We start from the raw sequence: 27,576 nt of genomic DNA on the forward strand, positions 1-27,576 counted from the left end.
GCCTAGAAAGCACTTACGTATATACTTGTACATATAAATCCAAAACTGAGATTCGCAAAATCTTCCCTCAGTTTCTGCATAACCATTTAAATTCTGCAGGTTCCTCACATGGTTTGAGTTTAAATGAGTGCCTAGAAGTGCAACAGTCTTAAACAGCAAAGTAATTTGGCCCAAGCCTAGCTGTTGATCAACAATTAAGCAGTCCTCTGCCTTTGTCCGTGACAGGATCAGTCTCATAGGCAGTGTAAGGCACGAAATGCAGGTGTGGCAAATCCTGTCTTTTGAAATAGGTCAGTGGAAGTGGCAGGCTATCAAATGTTACATCAGGGAATAGCTAATTGATAAAAATACCTGCCCAATGATAAATGATGGGATCAGGTTCCTCACAAAATGGAATGACATTTCTTGTAAAACAATCTAATGGTCATATGGTTCTCCCAGGAAGAAACTCATTTATCATTTTATGGTGCAATAAACTTTGAAGTTCTTGCTGCAATAGCTGGTGCCTCTTTGAGAAATGAGATGGAAAGCATATGCTCTCAAAACAGACCATCCGCTGTTTAGGCTGGCTCTTTCTAGAGAGAGATTTGAATCCCTCAGGGAAAGGATGGTATTCAGCCCAAACACCTATTTCTTTCCCAAACACTCCAACATCTGTACTAGTGTGTGAAAGGGCAACACCACATGGCACACTCTGCCAGAACAGTAAGAAGAGGCATCACTAATGTTTCATTAAGGTCCTTCTATTGCACTTTGAGAAGGGGTTAATTCTGCTCACATGTTTTAGGCTTGCTCAGTGCAATTGTAATTGATTAGGCTAATGGGGACATTTAACATAAACATGCCTGATCTAAACAGGTGGGATTCAACCTGCCAGAATCTAAGGTTCTATAATGTAGATGGTCTACATGTTAACAGAAATTCAGGGGCTTCTATTACCTTAGTAGACAGATATTTTGTCCAGTCAATGGACTCTAGAAAGCTATTAACCACATCCTGTGAGATTGTAATGCCCTGTAAGTGTGAACACTCACATTTGATATCTGAATATCTTCAGTTCTGGATAAGCTATCTGTTACATCTAGCTCTAGATGTAATATTATTAGATCTAAGACACCTAGTTCACACATAGACGACAGCCCTAAAATTAAGCGAGGCTGTATCCTACCCTATCTGCATAAACAAACCAAACAAAAACCATGATGAAAAAGAGACAGTGATGTCCACGTGGCTGAGGTCACATGAGAACAGGTTCAACACTTCCAGTTGAAAAATATTCTCAGCAGGTGTGTATGTCTATAATGATAGAGGCAAAGTACAGAAGCCAGGGAATTGATCTTACCTATTGAGCAGACTCACTAGGCATAGAGCCGGGAAAGGGGACTCTCTGATTTCATAAAATTGTACAAGTTATGAGTCTGGCCCCATTACACTTGTTTAACGATTACCTTCTTGTCTTAATGAATGGTCCCATATCAAAGGCCAGCCTCTGATTCACCCGACAATGAGTTTACTCTGCTTGAAGTCAGATAAACCCAGAACTGTACACTGGCTTTACATCAATGCTTTCCAGATCTCACTTTTTGTCTGTGAGAAAAAGGTTTTCAAGTTTTCCAGAAGATTGCTGACAACCCTTTTAAGACTTGAAAAACCAGTCAGTGAGTCAAGTTTGGTGTGATGCTAATTAGTAATGATAATTAGTGCTTTATATTGCCTTTTATCTTCAAAGCACTTAAGAAATGCTGATGGCATTAACTCTCACAACATCTTTAACCTTGCTGAGTATACCAACAATTGAGCAGCTGGTTAAATAAAGAGAGAACACCTCAATTTCTAGTTTCTACCTGTGCTCTGTAATATTTACATAGGCAAAGAGCTCCTGGAATAGGTTACTACCGTGAAAAGAAACTGTCCATGCTGGGAGTTCAGAACAAGATGGATAAATTCCCTAAACTTAAAACTGATACATCTGTCCTATGTATTTATGTTGTGCTTACATTTCACAGTGTATATATGCACACTACTTTTGTGACTCCTTTCTTAGGTGCTGGAATACTCCAGAACTCCAGACAAGGCATAGGCACTTCATTCAAGGGCATAAATTCCAGTATTTATCAAAAAACCCAACAGCTAGATGCTGCGAAACATTATTTTTTCAGAGATGGCCTTAATGATTCATAGAAGTGAAGGTCTGGAAAGAATCTCAAAGACCTCCATGCTCAATGCTCTTAGGGAAGATCAGATTTTATTTTTAAAAACAAAAAACATCTTGACCAACTTTCCTTCTAGAAGCATTAACAGCAGAGCAAACCTCAAGGTTACATCAGGCTATTCAAGGAAACTTCCAAAGGTGGAAATTTCAGTACCTATCTTGGCAATCTGTTCCAGTGCTTAACAATTTTCACCCTGAAATTTTCTTCCTCATATTCAGTTACAATTTTTGTTATTGCAACCTGTGACCAATACTTCTTGTCTTTTTACTGTGCACCTCCTACAAGAATCTGGCTCTATAAGGCCCTTTAAGGTCACTGAAGGCTGTAATTTAATTCCCTTTATCTTTCTCTTCCCTGGACCCAGCAAATCCAGTTTATTCATCCTCATATATTATATGCTCCAGACACTCAATCCTTTTAATGACACTTTGCTGGACTAAATTTCTCTAGTACTGGGACATGCAAAGCTGGACATAATACACTAGATGTGGCCTTCAGAGTTCCAGGTAAAGGGAAATAAAAGACTTTCTTTGATCTGCTGGCTACTCTCTTATAAATGTACCTTGTTATGAGATTGGCCTTCATGACCACGACGGCACAGCAGTGATTCACATTCAATTTGTTGTCCACCAGCACGCCAAGGTCCTTTTCTGCACTGCTGGTATGTCAGCAGCCTCTACTGCTGTGTGCAGTTGTTCTGTCTCAGACGCATGACTTTGCATTTGCCTTTGCTAAACTAAGAGGTTCCTGTCAGTCCATTTCTCCAGGATGTCAAGGTTGCTCCAAATGGCAAGCCTTTCCCTCCAGTGTACTCATCAGTGTTGCCATCCTCCCTCGCTGCCCTTCCCCTGCCATTTTAGTGTCATTCACAAACTTGCATTGTTACAGGTTTCATCATCCAGGTCATTGATGAAAGTATTAAGTAGAATCAGTCCCAATACTGGCCCCTAAGGAGTATCATTGCTAGTTAGACTTCAATCTGTTTGACCACTACCCATTAAGCCTGGTGTTCTAGGCGGTTTTGCACCCAGTTTGTAGTCCACTCAGTCTCCACTTCTAGGCTACACGTTTGTCATGGGAAACTATGTCGAAGGCCTTGCTTAATTCAAGGCAAATGGCATATACCATTCTCTTCACCCCATACAAACAGTCAGGAATATCACAGAAGGCAATCAGTCAAGCATGCTTTGGCCTTGGTAAATCCATGCTGCCTGTTCCCAAACATATTCTTATCCTTCGCATGCTTGAAAATGGCTTCTGTGAGGTCTTTCTCCATAATCTTCTGAGAGGCTAAAGGGAGACTGACTGACCTGCAGGTCACTGTATCATTCTTCCTGCCTGTTTTAAAATGGATATAACATCTGCTTTTACCCAGTCATCAGGGACCTCCTTCAATCACCACGACCATTTAAAGATAGATAATAAAAGTGGCCTCAAAGTGGTATCAGTAGGCTTTTCAATCTTTCCTCATAGATAAGCTTTTTTAACCCTCTTATCATTCTTTTGATTTTCTTTGAATTCTTTCCAGTTCATCTAAAGCTTTAGAAAAACACAGTGACCAAAACAAGACATGGTGTTCCTACTATTACATACCAGTACATTCTAAAACAAAAAGCAATATTGATTGCTGACAAATGCTCCATTTTTGATTCATGATAGGTCCCACATCAGCTAATTGGAGACTGCAGTGAAGTCTGGTAAGGCAAAACAAAGATATTTCTGATTCATAATATAAAGCTCAGATTACCAAGCAATGCCTTTCTCTCAGGAGAGATTCAGGTTTCTAAGATATTGAGTTCAGTGAGATCTTATGATTCATAGCATCCATCATGATCAGAATGATAAGATTCACTGTCCTTGACCAAGAATTTTTTGACACAAAATAACTACAGATGAGCTAATAAAAATAATTCACTTGTTATAGTAGACTTGTTATCTATGTCTGCCCTACCATAAAACGTGAAAATATTCTATTTCTTCCTCTAATTAGGTCACACAAGTATCTTAATAGCTCTGTTTTAGTTAATTTTGCATTTAATGTTAGAGATTTACTCTGAATTCCAAAGTTTTTCCATTTATTTAATATAAATTTTAAATACTCAGCACAAAACAAACCCATATAAATTAATTAATAAAAGTGATCCTTGGACAATAAAACAGAGAACACAACTAGCATTGACCATCATAACGATTGCTGAAATATGCATTTAAAATAATTTATTTTGATTCAAAACGTTGTGGTGGGCTAACCTTGGCTAAGGACCAAACACCCTCCCAGTTGCTCACTCTCCCTCCTCAGTGGGACAGGGGGGAAAAGTGGGATGTGAGAACTCATAGGTTGAGACAGCGACAGGGAGATCACTTACCAGTTACTGTCACGGGTAAACCAGAGTCGACCTGGGGAAAAATGATGTCATTTACTGGCAATTAAAATAGTTGAGAAACAAATACAAACATTAAAGCTAAGCCCTTCTTGCTTCCTTTCTCAGGCACTACTTCACTTCCAATACCTCTACCTCCTCCCACCCCCAGCAGAGCAGGGAGTGTGGTGGGATGGTTATTACATGGTGGTTTCTCTCTGTTGCTACTTCCCTCTCACACATTTCCCCTGATCCAGTGTGGGCTCGCCACAGGCTGGAGTTCCTCAGCAATGTCCACTTGCTCCATCACAGTCCCCTTCATGGCTGAAAGGGAATTTCTGCTCTGACACTTGGAGCACCTCCTTCCCTCCTCTGACCTTGGTGTTCCCTTCTCCACTCTCTGTATTGGGGGTTTGTTTTGCCTGTTCTTAAAGATGCCCTGAGGCACCATGATCTTGGCCAATGGGCTCAGCTGTGCCCTGCGGCAGGTGGGTCTGTTTGAGTTGTCTGGACCTGGCTGTGTTTGACATGGGGCCTCTCCTCACAGGGGCCACACCCAGGATCACCCACTGCTGAAACTTTGCCATGGACAAACTTGTACACATTCAGATAGAAGGAACATTTAATCCTGTCCTGTCACTTAGCAGCTGACGACTTCAGATGTTCATCTGACCATCTAGTTAAAACAGCAGTTCAATTTTTCCCAGACACATACCATCAATGACAATATAGCCAGGAAATTATTTGACATGGTCTTTGTACAAGACAACTAAACAAGCAGGCTGTCATAATCTGCAGGAAGGGACCTCAAAAAGTCATCTGGTCCAACCTTTCATGGGAAAGGGAGTCTAAATGAAATTATCTAGCATCCTGTCCAATTGCATCTTGAAAAGCTCCAGTGATGGGGACTTTACCACGTCCTTGGGGAGTTTGTTCCAGTGAATGATTGTTCTCACTGTAAAAAATGTCTTTCAATTTTTCTTTTTTCAGGATGAAACCTCTCCTGGTGTAACTTGTACCCATTGCCCCCTGTCTTCTCTATGAGGCTCCTTGCGAAGAGAGAGCTTCCATCCTCTTTGCAGCCACCCTTTAGATACTGGAATACTATGACGAGATCCCTCCTGAGCCTTCTCTCCTCCAGGGTGAAAAAACACAACTCTTTCAGTCTTTCCTCACAGGACAGATTCTCCAGCCCTTTGATCATCTTTGTGGCCTTCCTTTGGACTCTCTCCAGTCTGTCCACATCCTTCTTGAATTGTGGGTACCAGACCTGGACACAGTACTCCTGGTGCAGCCTAACACATGCTAAGTACAGTGGGGTGATTACATCTCTATCTCTCCTAGTAATGCACTGTAGATGCAGCCCAGGACCCTATTTACCCTTATTGCTGCAGCAGTACACTGGTGACTCATGGCCAGCTTGTTGTACATGGGGACTCCAGCTTCTGTGTTCCCCCGCCACACAGATCCTACCCTGGACCCTATATCCTGATCCTCCTTGGTTATATTATCCCAAGTGCAGCACTTTGCATTTGTCTGTTAAACTTCAAACAGCTCTTGCTAGCCCACTCTTCCAGCTTGTCCATTCTGTCAGATGGCTGTCCCTTCTGTTGTTTCCACCTCACCACTCAGTTTGGTGTCATCAGTATACTTGGTGAGGGTGCTTTTGACCCCACCATCCAGATAATTTATGAAGATACTGAATGGGGCCCAGTATTGATCCCTGGGAGGCCTCACTTGTGACAGGCTGCCTGCCTGAGTAAAAAACATTGATCACCACCTTCTGAGTGCAGCCTTTTAGCAAGTTTCCTACCCATCTCACAGACCATCCATCCAGTTGGTATCTGGACAGTTTGTCTAGCAGAAAGCTGTGGGAAGGACTGTCAAAAGCTTCACTGAAGTCCAAGTAAACAACATCCACTGCTCTCCCCATGTTGACATGAGGTGTTATTTCATTGTAGAAGGTGATTGGGTTAGTCTGGCATGATTCATCTTTAGTAAATCTGTGCTGACTTTCCCAATCACCTGCTTAATTTGAATAGTTGCTAGGAGGACTAATTCCATTATTTTCCCAGGAACTGAAGTAAGACTAATGGGCCTGTAGTTTTATGGGTCTTCTCTTGGGCCCTTCTTGTAGATGGGTATGACGATTTTAAAATGCTTATACTAAAATCAAACTTATACTGACAAATAAAAAAGTTTGATTTATCTCACACTTTCTAGTGTTGAATTTGGGGAATTACATTTTGACTGTGTTTATTATACAGAAATTGTTTCACAAGCATTTATGAAGAAACTTCAGTGTTTTGACAGTTATTTTTAGTATGATCTATGTTGTATGTAATGAGTTTTGTGCTGATGTCAGATATTAACACTTTCATGTTTATTTTTAAATAATGAATTTCTAAATGTACTACTGGTTGCAATCAAAAATTAAATTCAAGCAGTTCTTCATATTCAATAAAACGATCCATAGAAATCTATTTAAGATGTAGAAGCAAATTCTACAGTGGTTTATTCCTCCAGCCTTCTACTCTCACAGTTTCCAAGGCAGCCATATAAGAAATAATCTGTGTCGTATTTTGTATGATATTGAAGTAGACTGATATGAGATCACCACTTTTTATCAATTCTCCCATCTGCAGGTGAGATAAACTTGGTAAAGAGTTGACATCTGAAAGATTGTCTGCATATTTGGAACATCCTGGGTCTATAAGCTCCATAATAATATAAAAGCCCATCTAGAATTTTCACAATGGTCTAAACAGTAAAAACCATAGCTGGTTCTTTGTTGCTGTTGTGGTTTTTTTGTTTGGGTTTTTTAGAGAGTTCTTCATTTATGCTAAATCATTTTTCAGCCATAGGTTTACAGTGAGAAGATTCAGGAGCAGAAACACCCATCTCTATAGCCACCAAGTTGGCAATTCACACATCCCCTCTCCTGCACAGCACCAGAATGTCTCTCTGGCTTTGTCAAAGCTGACAAATAATTAAAAAAATTAAATATTGCCATGCAACTGCCAAGAACATATCTGTGGCATACATACATACCCTAGTCCTCTCTGTATCATAGGGTTGTTTCATTACTTTGATACAACGCAGAAGGTGGAGGGTGGCCGAGTTCCCATTTACACGATGGATGCCTCTGGCCTGCTATATTGGTCTTTTCTAAAGTCATTTTCTCCTGATGCAAATGAATTACTTCTATCATAAACTGATTTGTTCTCTGTTTTTTTTTATTTCTAAACAATGAGTCACAGTTGCACCTGAAAAATTAAGTGATACTTTGTACTGCTTTGTTATTCACAGCTATGCTTGGCCTTAATATTTAGAATAGTTAGTAATGCTGTTTTCTTTCCTTGTACTCTAACTTTTGCTGTATTGAAGACAAATGTATTACTATTACTATTACTGGAAGCCATTCCTGGCAGGGACTGAAGGCACCAGTCACAGGTGCAATAAAAAATCTGTCTTTTTCAGACATAGGAGGGATTCTATCTCTTTGCTCTGTGAGAAAAAGTCAATACATTATCACCATAGCAATGCTCACTCTGAGCTTAACAGTTTCTGTGAGGAGAGGAAATAGATGTAATTGTTTGTTATGGATGAAAAATTATTTCAGATTGGTCCCCTAAGGAATATTGCTCCCAATGCTACATCTTTCTCTGTTCCTTATGATATTAACAAGAGAATAGGAGATGGCTGAAACTTGCCAGGGTGCTAAAATTCACCGGCATCTTGTGCATTATTGAAATATCTAAATACTACAAGTGATAACTTTTTCCTCCTCTCTTCATATATTTAGTTTCTTCTTTAACACAGATGGAGGAAAAATACCCCCTCCCCCCCGCCCAACAATGAATTCACTGAAGAATCTATTCTTTAGGATTTCTGTCTTCTTTTGTACTGGGAATAACTGAAGGATATTTTAGCAAAGACAGCCATTTCCTTCATTCCACTACTATCTTCCAGTTCCAAAAGGTGAAGACCTGCCATTCACCTAAGAGCAAGTTTGCATTTTGTGCTCTTGGAACTATGGAGAGCAAAAATCCTTCAGAAAAGCAACATTCCTTCATGAATTTTTCTAAAAAACACTCACTGCAATCTTTAGATGTTCCATTTAATTAAAACTCACTAGAATCTAGGGCATATAATGCATATGAATAATATTGGGCTGTAATTAAGCAATGTTTGCAACAAATACACTACTCCCATTGTTCATGATTATATGGATGACAAAAATACTCTGAAAAAATATTCCTGTTAACTGTTAACACTGTCTGTTCTAGTTATCAGACAACAATTTTCTTCATAACTATTGGCAAGTAGCATATAATAGGCAGTACTCAGTGATAAACCCAGTCTCTCAGCTATTTTAGACCTAAGTTACTGAGTTCTGGACACAGTCTACAGCTTCAAACTGAATACAAAGATTGAAAAGGTTGTGATATTATGTGACATTTTGTAACTTTTCACTGTAATAGTGAATTTTATGTGCAGGAAGCCCAGAGCTTTGGGGTGTCTGAAATTGTGAGTTGACTTCCCATAGGAGCTGAGATCCATCAAAGTTCTCATTTTTCACCGAAGACATAAGACAAAGTGAGAGAAATCAAGAGATTATCACAGCAAGGGAAATTGTAACATCATGGGATTTTGAGGTTTAAGCAATATGCGCAAAACTCAAAGAATATTTTTTTTGTTGTTAGCTAAACTGTTTCAGTAGGTTTAATGTATTCTAGGAATAATTGGGGGTAAAAAAATCTACAAACTTCCAGTTCTATTAAAAGAGACACATACAGCATCAGTGAAACACTCATTAACGAAATTATCCCATGATTTGGACTGTGGTATTCTGCCATACAAGTGGGTGCCCTATAGCTTAAGCTTCAACATTAAATACCGTTTGGCTATTTGTACATGGCTCTTAAGAAAAAGATTAAGAAAGAAGATTTTTCTCTGTAATTTTAGATGAGTATCCCCATATCCAGTCTTTTGATATATCCTCCTGGGAAGTTTTGGTTTACGGCCCTTTGAGCTAGAGGAGGTAACAGGATATAGCTCTCATTTCCTTGACAACTGCGCTAACCATTAGGTTATTCTATGAAAGAAAAGTGTGAGCCCAGCTGAGTTCTCTAAGGAAGAGACTGTTGGTGCTTACTTTCAAGTAAAAGCTTTCTCAGGTGCTCTGCACTGCTCTGTAAGCTTTCAGTCTGCTAAATACATTTTGCTGCAAGTGGATAAGATGATAAAATAATGGAAACCATAAAAGAAACCACGAAACATATATTTAATGTATTTGGCCTGGTCACTAACAGAAGAGCATTTAACAGTGCTGTTAACAGCATTTAAATAAATATATTTAAACAATAACTTGGCCCATACTGTTAGCCTACATAAATGGCCAGGAAGCCAAGGGCAAATGGCACTATAACCATCTCGAATCTGCACTGCTCAGTGCTGGCTCCTTGATAAATAGATATGTCTTGGATGGAGGTAATCCAATACAGAGACAGCAACTGAGCTAACATTTAAGTAGCATGCTCAAGATCACTCTGTGGCCCTCTTGTATTTCAGCACGGATGTACACCACCACAGGTAAGTTAGTACTTATGTTTTCTCAAAGTTTCCAAAATCTTACAAAAGCTTCAAAAAATATTTGGTTAAGAGTTAAAAAGTTAGAAATTTCTTAGATTTTGCTTTAATCCTTGTCCTTTTCCTTTTTTTTTTTTTTTTTTAGTTTTGAAACCAGCAGTCCTACCTGGAATAAACTTTCTCATTCATAAAAGGGCTTCACAGTCAAAGGATGACCTTGTAACTGAATAGAGTTACACCAAAGACAGTATCAGTTCAAATGTTCCCACAATGATGAGCTAAAGTACTAGAAGATGTGGGTTTCAATGTTTTCTAATTTTGGAAGCTTAGCCATTTTTCAGTTTATATGGAATGATTTAAGATCATTATAAAATAATCATCTCGCTTTTCTGAATTACCTGGGTTTTTATTCTTTAGAGGAATTTACGGTCACCAGAAGTCTAGGTATCACAAGTTAAACCCCATTATGCTGTACAAACATCTCAACATCTCATCCTGCAGCCCTTTCTCATGCACAGTTTTTACTTATCTTTCTTTTTGATTTTAATGAGAGTTCTGCTTGATGTGGTTTTTGGGTTCAGTTGACCTCCTGTTTCCTAATTATTTTTTTGGTTTTTTTTAATGGAGAAAGTGCTTCATTGCATGCTTTCCAGATGGTGGCTGAATTTATCTCTTCTTTCCAAGGCAAATACTTTCCTAAAGTCTGTAACAGGAAAGCCAACTAACAAACAGATGTGTGTAATATAAAAGCATTCTTCTCTCATAAACACAGCAAATTAAAATTATACAGGAACCTATATTCACCTAGTTTCACTCCACCTTTAAAATATTCTATTTTGCATTTGATTTCCTCTCAAGGTAACATAAAATTACAGTTACATTTATTCTGAAAAGCAACTGAATAATGAGCCAATGTGAACTACACTGAACTACCCCATGACATTTATTCAACCATTTTCACTAATTTTAAATATAATACAGTCTTCAGCATCACAATCTCTTCCCAGTCTTCTTTTAACAGCAGAAGGTGAGATTTTTCTATGGCTAAGGGATGTCATTTTCACAGGAAAAAAATGTAATAGGCACAACAGAACATGAAATCTACCTGAGAGTTCTTTTAGAGAACAAAGCTGTAGAGAAATTTAAAAATATGACCTGATCTTCAAAAAAACCCCAAAGTGACAGTGGTTATTTATTTGTCTTTCTGGGAGGTATTACCAGGGAATCCAGTCATGAGGAAGATATGCTCAGCAGCAGTGAATGAATCCCAAAGAGAAACAGGAAAAGGATGCACTCCAAAGAACCTATCACCCTGAGAAACTTGTCCTAAATTATTTTATCTCCCAAAGAACATGAGAAACTTTTCTAAAGAATTCTCCTTAGCCTGTACATGTAGGACATACTTACTGTCATTTTTGATTAAAAAAACCCCCAAACCTTCTTTTTTTTTTTTCCCCAGATTTTTTGCAAAGTATTGACTTGCAAAAGTCCTTGAAAAGTTATTTGATTTCTGGAGTTTAGACCAAATCAGAAGTATAGAGTCAACATTTAACTCCTCACTACAGAAAGTAGAGCCACCTACCAGGCTTCAACCCATAATCTACACATATCCTCTAAATTAAATATCCAAGTTTAGTTTCAGCTTCTGGACAGAGCTGAGGACAAGCTAGAACCCTAGAACAACAAAGACTGGACACGAAAGGTGCTGGCTTTCACAGACATTGACATCAACCAGCCTGTTCCTATTTATATTCTTATGAAGAAATAGCTATTTGCTCCCAGCTTGCTTCCAGCTATCTGGTGTTAATTCTGCCTTCCAAGTGGGCCACACAGAATAAGTGCATTGCACAACAGTAGTTTTGGTGGTTTCCTATGCTCTTAATGTTACATGTAGAGCCCAAACCATTCCTTGCTCTCATGTCTGAAATGCTGACATAGTCTGACAGGTGTCTCTAACTGTATGTGCAATTGTATTCCCAACACTTGGTATGCTTCCAGTAGCAGTCTTAATACCACCTATTAATCTGGTCATTAATGTTCGAATTGCATTTGGCCATTTCAGGAAAGGGAGAGGTTATTTTGGATGAGAGTTTACATCTTTTTCAGTAAAAAATATTTTACCAATTTTGTTCCCACTTAATGGCTAAACACTACTTCAGTAAATATTCTCCTATGGGAACAGCCTCTGACTCACAAATAAATCAGGTGCCCTTCTCCATTAACCTCCTGGGATAACATGCTGCCTATCTCTGAAGTCACTGTCTGTAAGACAAACTCATTTGGAAAGCTATATACAGCTGTAGACAGAACAGCATTTCAAAGGTTTCTAAGGCTTTGTTGCAGACTTCCCTCTAGATTACTTTCCTGAAACCATCAAGGTCAGTCAAAGAAGCAATAGTGATGTAAGTACAATAATTTCTTTTATTAAAGATTAGTTATGTACTTTTCAAGCCCTTAAGTGGCATGTCCCTTAAGATATGGGTAGAATTAAAAAGTCCAGTGAGATTGTTTGAACTTTACCCCTGAGCTGAGCTCCATGGTATTTGTCTGGGGTAGAGAGCAATGCAGATGACTGCCAATCCAGGAACAGCTGGCTTGCAGCAGTTGCAAGATGCATGACTCACCACGGAGCGTCCTGACTCAGCAAAGTAGACATGGGACATGCACCCACATGACCAAACTCAACCTGAGGTTTTGTGGGGATCTGGAGTGAGAAGTCAGTGGTTCCCTTTCTTCTTTGCATTCCTGGACAACTGTTGCACAATTTGAGCTGTGGTGAAATTATCAGATTGACCTTTTCAGCCTGCTAAATGGAATGAAGGTCTTGAGTAAACCGCTTTCAGACTACTAAGTCCCACCACTAGTTTCAGACAGCCCCAGAGTCTCAGAAACTCTGCGTTAAACTTGCATGGGACTAGACAAAGGGATTCCCCACAAAGGACTGCCATTGGAGATCATTAGTATCCAAATAGCCTAACCCTCCAGTTTTTAACTGACCAAAATCCATTAAAGCAGTCTGCTCTGGGACTGCGTAAGTAACTTGTGTTTTTCTTTTAACTATGGAATAACCTGTGCAGTATACAGGTTCATAGATCCAGTTACATTATTAAGGCCTCTTACCTTACAGTTTACTATCATCTTTAGAATGACAAATGCAGGGAGAATCACCTGAAGCCTCGTTATCCCAATGCCAGCCACTCAGCCAGACAAAAAATAGTGCCGGGGAGAATCTGGTCTTTACACCTCTATAGGGGACTACAGAGTCCAAATCACAGGACTCTTTAGTGATGTACTGAATGCAGTTTATATAAGTTGTGAGAAACTGTATCCAGTTACAACAAATATTGTGTGTTTCAGCAAGATTTCCCATGTGTATAACATGTTTTAGAAAACAGATTCATCATGCAGATTTCCTCATCAACTCAAACTCTGATTGGAAAGACAGGAAGAAGCCTTCTTTCATGGAAAATACTCCAGCAAGACAATTTTTGTTGTGATACTAATTGAAAGGCCTGTCCTATCAGACTAAGATTTTATCTTTCTACCGTAGAAATCTGAGAAACATTATCATACTTTTAAAAGATTTTGTAGTCTGAATGGCACCAGAAAAAGTCTGTGGATTTACCCTATCTAGTACCAGGACTGTAATTTAGGTCATCATAGCCTCTACTTAAAAGACATGGGAGAAGAGACATACATGTCCTCATGTACTCTCATAGCACGTCCAGGTGGCAAATTAGCCCACCTATCATCTGATTCACCCACTGACCGTTGAGTGTCAAGGGCAATTACATTCCTGATATTGGATATTTGGTTATTTGCCTAAAATTAGTTTGGAAAAATCTGGACTCTGAAATGTTTTAACATGCTGGCTGGTTAAACTACTGTTGACTCTTACAGAATGAACTGCAATCTGTAGAGCAGAAAGGAGAGTTAGAAAAAGCAGAAGTATCCTTATTTCTTCTGTATAAGTAAACCAAATAGTCAGATGAAGCAATGAAGCACTGTTTCAAGTTGAGCAGTCCTAAAAGAGTTTTCCATTCTAGTCATCACCATCAATCTTAAAAGGAGTACTTTACTTACGATAACAATTATTTTATTTTTTTTTTTATCAAAATTGGTGTAGGTTTTGCTCAAAGCAGTTGAGCTAATCTAGTTTGCAGCTATATTTCTTTGGCTAATTTTATCAGATTGACTGGCAGATCTCATTTCAATTTGCTAATGTTCTTAACATTTTACTAATCTGCTTCTCTGTGTGTTCTTTAATCATTGTTTCTTGTTTAGTGTCCTTGGTTTTTATTATCTCCTGATAAATCATGTTGCAAGGCACATTTTCATGGTTTCTAAAAAAATTTCTGCATGTCAGTTGTGACATGCATACATACATAGCTGTATGGTTGGTACACAAATAAGTCACTTCCTGTTCCCTACACTTTCATAAACAACCAAGAGGAGGAAAGGGAGGGTGGTGAAGACTTGCTCTCCATCTGACATGAAGCTGCAATGCAGCTGGACCCAGATGTTGGGATACGCCCACAAATTCCACAGTTTAGATTGCCTTATGTGCTATCAGTACATCAGAAAGGAAGTAAAATAAGAAAATAAAGAGCATATATATATATATTTTTTTTTTTTTTTTTTTTTATGAGGCTTCCTGTGACCAGCTGCACCAGCGGAGGTTTAGATTGGATATTAGGAAAAAATTCTTCACCAAAAGGATGCTCAGGCATTGGAACAGGCTGCCCAGGGAAGTGGTGGAATCACTGTCCCTGGAGCTGGCCAAAAAATGTGTAGATGAAGCCCTTAGTGACATGGTTTAGTGGTGGTAGTCTTGGCAGTCCTGGGGTAATGGTTGGACTTGATGATATTGAAGGTCTTTTCCAGCCTGGTTGATTCTATGATTCTATGCCCTACCCTTCCGAAGTATAGTAATGGCTTATCCATCTCTTTACAGAGCCAATGTTTAAAGCTGTAAAATTTTGGCTGTCAGTTCAGATTTTGACTAGGTAGGACTCAGTCAACACTTGTTTCTTTTGCTGCATTCATCCTGGACTAGTCACTTTAGGATTATTAAAGGAAGTTATAGGTTTAATATAGTAGAAATCAAGAAGCAAGCTTAAATTTATTTAATTAGTAGAATCAAAGCTCCAGCCTGATTGCCGGTTTACCTCTAAAATAACCTGGTAGAAAGTCTAGCTTCATGTTAATAAAAAAATTATGGGGAAACATATTTCTTCAAAGAAATGTGTTTCTTTTCTCTTTATACCTTTCAGACTTCCTAAACTACCCAACATATTAATTTCCAAGGCATTTCTAAAACATTATTTACTAATAGATACACTCATTTAACTGAATTTATATTAGCTTCTATTACCAAATCACCATGCTAAGTTACTAATGTAACCTAACTTTGAACTTGGGTGCTTTCAAAAACAAATTACTAAGCATCCAAGACATCCCAGCTTCATAAAGATACAGCTTCGCTTTCCTTACTAGACATCAGTAAGATTTTTAAATGGTAATTAAAGTCCGTCTGCCAGTAAACTAACATGTTTATTAGCTTGCCTATAATTCAGTTCATTTTATCCAAATAAACCAAACTTCTTAAACCTGTATTTTCCCTCACTGCATTTCTGCAAAGCCAAATAGCCCTAGTAGCTTCATCATAACTTTTACAGAGTTGTGCTAAGTAAATAACTAACTAAATAAATCGGAAGGTCTTGAATTTTTAAGAGCTATTCCTGGTCTGTTCTTTAATATTAGAGAAAATTAATTCTATTGCACAAGAGGGACCACCTTAACTTCACATATATCAAAAAATTGCATGGGGCTATATGGCCGACAGCCTTAGCATAAACATGTTAATTGAGGTTCAGACAAGAATAAATTAAGTCCCAGTTTTCTATTTTTCGCTGAACATAGCAGAAGTAAAATTCTGGAAATTCATGAGGTAAAAAAGATCTAGGAAAGCCAAAATTATAAATTTTAGAACCAAAGGAAACTTGTTGCAGAACTCCCTAAAACCAGGACAAGTTAATGGATCAGCTGACCAACCAATGTAAAGTAGCAGTCAAAAGCAGTTCCCATATATAATAAATAAATAAATAAACCCAAACAACCAAAAAACGAACAACCAACCAAACAAAACCCCAACAACAACAAAAATGGTTTAAGTGCAATGGAAAATTAATAAGATGAGCTGCAGCTAGGAGCTCTCTAATAATTAAGGTCTGAGGACTCCACTGGGATATAGCTTCAACTAAATATGAACTGATGTGGAAAATAAAATGACAGTAGCTGATCAGCAAGATTCTTGAACTTTGAAATATGACTTTTGCTATTGTAGAGGTCATGGAATGAGGTTGGTAGGGCTTGCTGGAAGACCTTTGGTGAAAATGACTAAGTAAGAGTTTAATGGCTAACGAGAATGAATATATTTTCATTTTACTTGCTCTTACAAAGAGAACAGAGCCATATCCAAAGGTAAATTACATTCAGTGCTCACCTATAATCAGAGTAAATGGCCTTCTAACCGCAGAAATCAAAAGCATGGCTCCATCACCCCATTCTAGAAAGACTTGCACCATAAACCATATCTGCTTTCATATTTTGCTGCTTTGCATTGCATCAGGATGTGTAAAGAAACTGGAAAAGCATCGTAACTGCCTGATTAAAAGATGTCTAAAGCTTTTATGTACTTTTTATCTGTATAAACTCTAATTAAAATATGGTAGGCACCTGTAGGGGGCAATTCATTCCACCATAAAAACAAACACCTAAGACAATGGGATGAATTGGTCTTTAGAGATACTTGCCTCTTCTCTTTTACTATGGAAAGAACTTGTCTAGTGGAGGCAAAACAGCTAATACATACATAGGTGGGTAAAATGAGTGAATCCTGCTTGGAGGATATTGATTATTAGCTGCTAGTAATAGACTGAGATACGTTATGTACTTAGTTAAATTTTGAGCCAGATTAGTCTGAGATGCCTAACCTTTAGATGACTAAATTTAGAGTAAAAAAGCCTATTTAATGACAGGAACAACTACCCTAGAAAAGAGTTTATAAGTCAGCTTCCAGCTTATTCCAAGTGTGAATGTTGTCAGCAGGAAATACTTGAAAAATTCATCAAAATGTAGCTAACTAAATTTATATTATACTTCATTGCTTTGAAATATTTTTTTTTCAATAACTGTTTTGAATGGAGGGAGATGTTAAGAGACTTGTCAAGTTATCCTAAATTCAACAGTTACACATACTGCTTCAAGATTATTTTGAGCACTGTGTTGTGAACAGTCCTAGCCTCACATCACCTGGAAGTGGCTCTGGAAGAAAGCAGTGGAGATAGTCCATCTGTATATGACTACTTCTTTTGTATGTTGCCCCAAATACCTCTATCTGTATGGCTTTATACAAACATAAGGATATAGCATTCACAAAGTTGATGATTCATTTCTTGGTAAAACTTCACTGAACATCATTCTTGTATTTCTGGTTTTGTTTTGGTTTGGTTTTATTTAGTAAATGTGGCTACACCAGTTTTAAAAAAACAAGAGTATTCAAAACTAAAAATTAAACTAATTGGCTAATAATTCACCTGCTCTATAGTTACTCAGTAGTCAATCAATCATAATTAAGAAGCTTTTTTAAAATTATAGAAGAGGAATATAGCAATATTAAACTTTATAACATATAAATTCATTCTACTTTTTGCTTTCTAGCCTATAAAAATATAGGGCATGTAAACAGATATGGATATAACCCAAATGATAAGTTTCTACTTAAAAAGTTCCATGGCTGCTCCTTCACCTGATGTCTAATGATTTCTACAACACAAAATATTGGCCTGGCATTAAATTTATATAACAACGTGCTTTAGTGAACACTCTTTTTCACAAAATATTTGAGAAGTCATCATATTTGATTCCTAATTGCACTAATGCCACAAACATTATACTGTAGTTTAGACAATTTTTGCTTTAGAAGTTGCTATTTTTAAAACCTTAAATTTTGTGACCAGAGCTTATAGTTGCCCATATTGATGCTTGCTGAGGAATCATTTGTTTCTAAATACTTCTTTAATCTCTCCATAGAAACATGTAAAATATATACATGAATAGTGTTTCTGATATTCCAACAAATATGCAATAGTATAAGATCCTGCATGTCTTCACTGACTGTTGGGGCATGGAAAATGGACAAGGTTAGATTTACTCCTTGTTCCAGCTAAGCACCTTTGAATTCCAATCTGAAGGATGTTTCTATCTTGCTAGCAGGTATCCAAGCTTTTTTATGGCAATCTAAACTCAGTAAGGAATGCTTCTACTAAGTGCAATGGCAGGAGGAGTAGGTATAATTCAACAACATGGTATATAAAGATAGAATAACTTCACTTCTCCATTCTGTAATCAAGGATTAACACATTAAGTCCTTTTCGATACAATATTATGCTTAGATGTTATGGTCACAGAGTATGGATTCTTTAAGGACTTAGGAAAACAGCCTGTCTCACTTCGTGGGAAAAAACTGCACAGCCGCGAATCAGGTAACGTATATGATTCCCAGCTGATAACCTGAAGGATAAAGGTGGAAAGAAGGTAAGAGTTGTTGTGTGAACTGAAGGTTAGCAGTAGGCTGTTGCTTTCTTGATGAACTGAAGAACTCTTTTTTTATTTGCAAAATAAAGCCTCTCTGTTTATTATTATTTTTTAATATTGGTATTAAAAATCCTTTCGAGGCTTTTTCTGAGGGGAAAGAACCTACTAAGTAAAAAATTAAAAAAGATGTAGCTCTGTGGATGTTTAGTGGTTGTTTTGTGGTTTTTTGGGGGGGGTTGTGGTTTTGGTTTTTTTTTCTTTTTTTTGGTACAGTATTGATTTTTTAGTTACTGTAGTTACTGTACTGTATAAGAGTGGACAATGGTAGAAGCATTCTTTGTTGTAGAAGTGAATTCTATTACAGGATAAATCACATAGACTGATACATCTTAAGAAGTACTTGTTAATCAGCTAGTTAATACTTTATGTTACAGTCCATATGGTGTTAATGTCTGAGTTGGAATATTGTGTAGTAACCTGGAAGCCCATACCTTTAGTTCTGTCAAAGAGAGAAAGGAGATCTAGTTAATGAGACCTACTTTTATGCAAAAGCATAACTAATGCTATTTCATCTTTAGTTGTCTAGCACCGCAGCCCTTTCTGTTACCTGAAGAGTGACGTTAGAGAGTAATTATTCTTGTCATTCTGTTTATACTTCTGATACTAGCACAAATTTAGTGTTCTAGTTCTCTTCTGTTAAAAGCTGTTTAAGAGCCAGAACAGTTCTAGTGGGGGAGAAATAAAGATTTTTGAATCTTCAGCCAAGGCTTTTAGAGCTCTTCTTGTGGTTTGTCTCTAGGACCAGTTAGTTTTAAAAAGCTTAGTCCTGTAGATCTTCCTAATATCTGTCTTCAGTGATAATGGAATGAAAAGTGCCTGGCTGCTCCACAGTAATGTAAGGACTCCAAGAAAATAACTTTACATAGGTGGGTCAGTGGCATTTTTAGATTGAATATAAGGAAAAATTTATTCACCAATAGGGTAATCAGGCATTGGAACAGGCTGCCCAGGGAAGTGGTGGAATCACTGTCCCTGGAAGTGTTCAAAAACCTTGCAGATGAGGCTCTCAGTGACATGGTTTAGTAGCGGACTTGGCAGTCCTGGGGTAACAGTTGGATTTGATGATCTTAAAGGTCTTTTCCAACCTAGTTGATTCTATGATTTGAGTCAGAAGTAAGAAATGTTGATGAATGCAGACATTTATTTGAGTGTATGTATACATCTACCATTGTGCTCTGGTGTGACCTTACTTCTTGTTTGTCATTGCTCTGTTTATTGTACTATCATTTATTCCTTGTGATTATTACCCATTTGCAAGAATTTGAGTTTTTCCTTTCCTGTTCCATCCCTCTCTAGGTCGGTTTCTTGATTTTTTTTTCCATTTTCAGGTATTCCTCCCTCTAAAACAGAAGCTATTTTAAAACGGACAGCAAAATCAAGGACTGTTTAGTAGGTTGCAACTGGTGTTAGGGCACTCGTTCAAGAAGCTGTATTTAGTTCTCAGGCATTCATATTGGGATGAATCTTCCCAAAGATTGATCATGTTACCTCTCCGCTTTCATAATTATTCTTTATCTTAAAACTCTTAACAACATTTGTAATACACATTAAAATGTCTATTAGAAGCAAGTATGTGTTCCATTCATATTTAGAGTAACATTTCAGACACTGGCTATAGCTGTTTCTTGAACAAGCCACTTTTTGCTACAGCTACAACGCTGGTCCAAAGAGGATTTTAATATGTTCTAAGATACATGGTTTGTTTAGGGCATTGTCTAAATTTCTCAAGTGTGTTTTTTGGTTCTCCCAAATACAGAAACTCTGTTTAAATGCAGAATGATTCTTAGGTCTGCTTCTTCTCACTCTACATGCTCTACTTCTTGCAAAGGTGTTTCTGTTTGTATTTTTTTACTCTCAGCGTATGATGACCAGGGGTCTGGAGCATCTCTCTTATGAAGAGAGATTGTGGGAGCTGGGCCCGTTTAATCTAGAGAAGACTGAGACGGGATCTCATTAATGCATACAAATATCTCAAAGGCAGCTGCCAGGAGCATGGTGCCAGATTCTTTTCAGTGGCTCCCAGTGACAGGACGAGGAGCAGTGGCCATAAAATAAAACACAAGAAGTTTCACTTAAATATAAGGAAGAACTTCTTTAAGTTGAGGGTGGCAGAGCACTGGAACAGGCTGCCCAGGACAGTTGTAGAGTCTCCATTTCTGGAGACGTTCAAAACTGCCTGGACACGTTCCTGTGTAACCTGCTCTAAGTGGCCCTGACTTGGCAAGGGGGTTGGACTAGATGATCTCCAGATGTCCCTTCCAACCCTAATGATTCTGTGATTCTCACTTAATCCCCCAATTGTCTTTAGTTTGCTGCTCAGTCTTCTGTGATACCACTTTATTTTCTTGTTCTATCTTGTAATCTAAGATGTAGATGTGCTTGGGTAACTCAAGTTCACATTTCGCCTAAGTCTGATGGAGAATCCTAAGAGTTTTCCTCTCTGTTGGTTTCTGATTGATATTACAATCTGGTCCCAAATTAGAGTTTTTGTGGTACTCCAAAAGCATCTCTCTGACAGAACTCTTATTTCTTGAATAAATATCTTGAAAAACCCAAGGGAGAACTTTCTATATGAATCTAGTAACTTTCAAACACAGCTTTCCTTAAAACATGATACTCTTCAAATAGGTTACCCTGTTCTTCCTCATGAGAAATTGAAGCTGAATGCTTCTGATTGTACAATTTTACATAAAAAACAAACAAACAAACAAAAAACCCAAACAAAATAATCCAAGTATTCCTTTGATCCTTGGACTTTGGGGTATTTTTTTTTGGGGGGGGGGGTTGGGTGTTTTTAGTAGGTTTTTTTTCTTGTTGTTTTATTAGTGTGATACCTATATGAGGGCGAATGGAACTAGACTCTTGTTTGAACCTTTCCTGCTGTAATAACTTCTATGAGAATTCAAGTTAAACTGGGTTCCTGAACTACTGTCTTCTCATCCCTCCCCCCTTTTTTAATTTTTCTACTCCGCTGTTACGGTACACAGCCTTCACATCCTTGTGTTTCTTCCTTTTCTTATATTACCACAGAGAACTTTTTTTGACAGAACTGATGAGATAGATAGATGTTTGGCAGGTTTTTGGAGATGGGAAGAGAGGTGGTTTCTTTGTTTTCTCATCTGTTGTTCTAAACTCCTGTGGGATTAGAAGGAGAGAAACACATATTGGTGTGTTCAGTCTACCTCTGCAAATGGTTTCACTAGTCACAACACTACGTGCTGAAATACGGTGTACCTAGAATTTGCTCAGTGTAGATGTTCCTTCATAGAGATTTGCTAGCCTAATTATTATGGCATTCTTCCAAACATGAAACACTGAGAGACACTGAAATTAACTCTGGTTCAAATCCTCAATTTTAACCAAAAGTTTATATTTCTTGTATTTTTTTCAAATAGGTGAATAAAGAGGCTTGTGTTTGTGGTTTGTTTGGTTCTGGTTGTTGTTTTGTTTGTTTTGTTTTGTTTGGGGGAGGTATGTTTGGGTTTTGTTGCTTTTTTTTATCATTTTTTATTTCCAATCCCCTGCCCTCTCACATCTCAGGCATGGCTATACATTTAAATAGTCCATGAAAAAATAGAACAAATTCAGCAAGAAATTAGAGGAAACCCCCAAACAAACATGAAGATAACCTTTCATTTAAGGCACCTGGAACAATTTCCTGGGAAGTAGAAGATGTGGCATGATCTGTTCTCAAGTTCATCCACAGGAAGCATGAGCATGAAACTAATCTTGTGAAGCTGTACCCATTTCTTTAAGTGTTGCTACGAATGACTGGATAACAAAATATTATTTTTGATTTAACAACTTTGGGGTTTTTCCCACCCCTACAGAGGTGAAAGAACTTTAAAAATCATCCTCACCTAATGTGAGTGGACTTTACTTTTGCACAGCTTCTGAACTACAGAGCCACATAGCTCTACTTTGTGTGTCTGTGCACATGCATGTGACGGAGGGAAGCAAGTGAAAGATCCCATCTATTTCACTCAGTGCTTGGTCCCTTGATTTGGCCTAATAAGTCAGACATGTCAATTTAGTTGCATTACCTAGGACTTCCTTCTAACTAGGGAGGAATCTTTCTTCAGTGGGTCTAAGTTGGTAGTAAAGAAAGAGAAGATGCTTTCCGAGCATGAGCTTCAAAGTTAGTGTGTTATTAAATGTGATAGCAATCTTATCAGGGAGGATCTGTGCCCTGTTTGATTTGTAAAAAGGATAGCAAAGAAGATGAATAAGGAATGATGGAGTTATGCTCCATGCCAGAGACAAAGAAATAGAATAAAACTCTGACTCAGGAAAACAAAGATGCAAGAAAATAGCATGTTGTCGTTCACTCAGACTACCAGCTTTGAAATGCACCTCTTGCAGAGGCTTTCTTGATGTCCTTTGGGAGATCATGTACCACAGTGGCTATAAGAATACCCACAGGGCTTTTTTTCCCCTAATTTTCCAACTAAAGATCCTGATAACCTGTCCACGGCAGATGCCTCTTGTTATAAACAGTTCATAGATCCTGCACATGTAGATGTCAAATTATGCTAAACTGTAAAATCAGAGATTTCAGAGTCTCCAGAAGTGATGCCTCTATATAAATCATACTAAAGCTTTGAAAGAAAGAAAAAAAAAGAAAAATAAAATAAAAAAAAAAAACAGAAAAGAAGGTAAAACATACAACAATAATAGGACTTGGATTAATCTACAGCGGGTGGCATTCTGAGGGAAATGCTTCAAAACTGTTGCCTTCAATACTGTTGTAGGCACAGCATCTGATGCTTCTAAATATAGGCGAGCAGAACCATCTGCAACACAAGAATTTTGGGGAGCAAAGAAGAGAATTAAATGGACTCCTAACTCCGAGTTAGAGGAATGGGAGCAGACAGGAGAACAAGGACTGAGGAAGCCAGTTGGCTAAGATCTATTCCCTGTCTTATCAGGTCAGCCAAAAGCCTCCAGAACAGAGAACCAATTCCCAATGTGAAGCGTGTTACTAAACTGTATGAGAAACTGCCGTACCTCATGGCAGAACTGGCAAAATCCGTACACTGAGATGCAGAGTCTAGCATGGGAAGCAGTAGAAATGGAGAATGTCACAGAAATAATTACCAAGCTTTGTCCAAATGCTTTGAAAAATGTTATAATGTAATTAGAATAATAAATTGTGGATTGTATGCTTGCCTTTTGGTGTAACTGTTTATTGTATTCTCCTAGAAATATCAGAAACAGTGCTTGTTCTCGGGACTGGTTGAAATGGGAAGTTCCTTTTGGCTGCCCTACTGATACATATTAGTAAGAAAATCATCTGTCAAGTGACTAATGTGGTATTCCTTAGTAATTATAAGCCTTCAGGGCAAAAAATAAATAAAAAGAAAGAATCCTGCAGACAATAATGTGACCAGTGCAGCAACTGGTACACGCATAAACCTCAGAGTTCTGTAAATGCAACGTGACCATTCATGTCTAGAAAATCCCTGTGTGATTGGACTTGTAGCTGGGAAAGTTCACTCAGCTATTAATTTAACTGAACCCTGGGACTCTGCATTTTAAAATCAACACAGAGCCTGAAAGGGCTTAGTTTAATTTACAGTTGCTCAATAAAACAGTTTTAAATATCTTAGCTACTAAAAATATGTCCATGGATAACTGTGTGGGTTTTTAAGCATCCTAGACTGCTTTCTTCTGTGACCACAGCACCATCCCTTCAGTTTCCTAGCTAGACTTCCAAAGCTTTTGCTGACAACACTATTGTCCTAAATATAATCCCTAGCATCCTGCTCAGAGTCTGGAATTTGAATTTAAAATTGACCTGTTTTATCTATTTGAGAAATCTCAATAATGTGATTTCAGTCTTGTGTGAAAGCACAGTAGAAATGGAAATAATCTCATCCCATTTTTCTAATTGGGATATACAAGATTACTGCTTGCAGATTAGCACATTTGAACTGTGAGCGTTCTTTATGTCTGCCAAGCTAATTTAGTTTCCAATAGAGTTCAGGTGCTGGAACTGTAAGCTTTTACTTTTCACAAATTCTTTTTTTTTTTTTTTTTTGTGTGTGTGTGTGTGTACTGAGTGAGTTCTAAAGAAAGCATTTAAAGGAGAAGACAATAGAGTTTGGCTAAGGTAGAATTAAAGTCTACATATTAGACGCAATAGAAAGTATGAAGACAAAAGCGGGTAAAAGGGTGCACAGAGGGACCTCTTGGTTAGCAAACTGGGATTTGGGATGGCTGGCATAATAAATAAAGGTTTTGTTTGTTTGTTTTCCTTCAGCATGTATCTACAATTAAGATTTGGAAAACTTGACTTGCAAAAAAGCCATGAAAAAGCAAATAAATTTGGAGAGTTGAATTTTTTCTTTTCCTTTTTTTTTTTTTGATTTTTAAAATATAAGAGCTTTGTTTTCCTTCATTTATGATTTATATAGAAACTAAACACAAGTAAGCGTATTGGCATCACTATTTGACCTGGAAAACAACTGGATAGGGAGGAACAAGCATCTCCCTTATAGGAATGGAGAAGGCCTTGTCTCTAGTATGGAGGCAGTATGGTGCCTGTCCTGTGCTTTTTATCATTAAAGAAAACTTCATAATTAAAAAAAAAAAAAGCACAGGGCAAGAATTAGGTTGTAAAGTTTGGTGGGTTTGGCTCCCTCCAAATAACGAAGTCTCAAAATAAATGCCGACAACTTAAAATGAAGATAGATGGACATTATGGAGTAAGAATGCAAAAATAAACTTTAGCTTTGTTGGAACTACGTGATGAAAAATTTTCTTTTTAACTAATCATATTAACAGCCTTACAATACATCTTGAGCATAACAGAAGCTTAGTGACCAGGAGAATACTTCTTCCCCTCCCACTTACTACTGCTTTAAGTCCTATTTATGGAGAAAATCTGATGGTAAGAGCTAGTTGCTTCAGGTGAACAAAGAACTAACATCACCTGACTGTAGTAAATTGCAAGTTTTATTGCACAAGTACTGAATTCTGTGATTCATAACTCCCTGGCTGCAATTTGATATGTAAACTGTCTAGCTTACATATTTTGAAGTTATCTTATTCCAAACTCCCCGCTTGCTTGTGAAGAAATTACTATATTGGTTCATATCATCTTTTGAAAGCTTAAATAAATGAAGCCCTGGAAATACAATTGAAAAGTATAAGGGTTAGGTCATGAAATCTAACTTTCTCCTTTATGATCCATAATACAGGATAGAGGAGCTTTCGAATTACCTGGTGGAAATTCTTGTTCTGCTGTGTTGAAACTCACGTTTGTAAAACGCTGATCCATGTACGCAGTGATAGTGAACAAGACAGACTGCCAGACTCTGATTCTGGATGACATCATTGAACAAATTGTTCTGCTAAAACTTATTTATAAAGGTGCCAAGTGAATGAACGCAACTGCTGAAAACCCCACCTTACGGTAAAAGGGAGAGGCTGACTGACGAAGTCCTTCATTCTGTAATGGCAAGCAGATGTTAGCAAGCAGGAAAATAGTTGAGTTTTGTCAGAAATAAGACATGTTCTGGTTGCAAAGCTCTTAACAGTGGTTTTCAGTTAACAGTTAACTGAGTTTTGCTGGTATAATAAATCCCTCTTTCAAATATGTACTGCAGCTACATAAAGCAAAGGGCTAATCTGGTGCAAATGGAGCCTTCAAAACTATACTACCACTTTAAAAAAAAACCCCACAAAACACAACAAACCAACCAACCAAAAAAAACCAAAACAAACCACAATAGCACAAAACCGCAAATGACCACCACCAAAATTGAACAAAATACCAAACTACATAACTGTAGTTGATGCTAACTACAGAAGTATAGTCAAGATCAGACTTAGCATAAGGCTGGTCCAGATGAAATGTGTACTCCTGAATGTTTTTATGTGGCACAATACTGGCATTATTGCCCAGAATTAGTCCAGAGAAAGAATATGAGTACTGCAGCCATATTAGGGGGGAAAAGAAAAAAGGAAAAGGTGGCTTCCTCTGAAGACCACACAAAAAGTGAAAATATGACAATGAATGAGGACTGAACACTCAGCTCCCAACTGGTGCCATTAACAGCCCCCCAAGTTAGAGACTACTCTTTGTATTTTGAGTCAAGAGAGCTTGGAGATAGACTATAAAGAAGGTCCAGAGTTATTATTGCTTGGCAAATCCTAGTTGCATTGTCAAAACACTATTGCTCATCACAGGCTGAAGCTTATGTAAGGTGGACTCTGCACTGTGGACACTCAGCAAGATCCCCCTAAAAGCAAAAAGGACTTGAAAGAAAAAAAAAAAAAGAGATGTCGTGTAGCAGTTGCAGCTTGCAAAGAATAATGCTCACCACACTGTGTGTGGCTCTACACCACAAGCCCAGGCAAATTCCAGAGTTTGGAGCAATAGGCAAGAATTGCAATAAATTGCATCACTTTCACAGAAGTTTGCCAGCACTTAGCTTTTATGGCACATGCATTAAGATGGCTACAACAGCATTAGTGCAGAAGAATGATTTTGGGATGTGATGGACAATGTTACAACAGACGATTGTCTGTTTGTCAAGCAGAATATGTTTGGTGAAGGTTTGGATCTAAAGGAGCACAGCTTAAAACACAAAAACGAGCTAAAAGGTGTGGGGTTTTGATTTTCTATTCTCCCTTGTTTCCTACCCCCTTCCTGCCTGTAGGAATGATTTTAGGTAATCCCTAAAAAAGGAGCTAGACAGATTTGTTACTCCGATTCTCAGAGGTAACGCAATTTGGTAGTGGTTAAC

General features: G+C 37.9%; 1 long non-coding RNA gene across 1 annotated transcript in view; it reads right to left on the bottom strand.

Moving 5' to 3' along the window:
- LOC115604255 overlaps positions 1-27,576 on the bottom strand; it is a 66,323-nt gene that overhangs the window by 37,979 nt on the left and 768 nt on the right. Inside the window, exon 2 of the long non-coding RNA XR_003990194.1 lies at positions 4,580-4,610. This is a non-coding gene — a long non-coding RNA (uncharacterized LOC115604255). The remainder of the gene's footprint in view (positions 1-4,579; positions 4,611-27,576) is intronic.

Source organism: Strigops habroptila, chromosome 2 (assembly GCF_004027225.2).
Source record: "Strigops habroptila isolate Jane chromosome 2, bStrHab1.2.pri, whole genome shotgun sequence".
NCBI lineage: Eukaryota > Metazoa > Chordata > Aves > Psittaciformes > Psittacidae > Strigops > Strigops habroptila.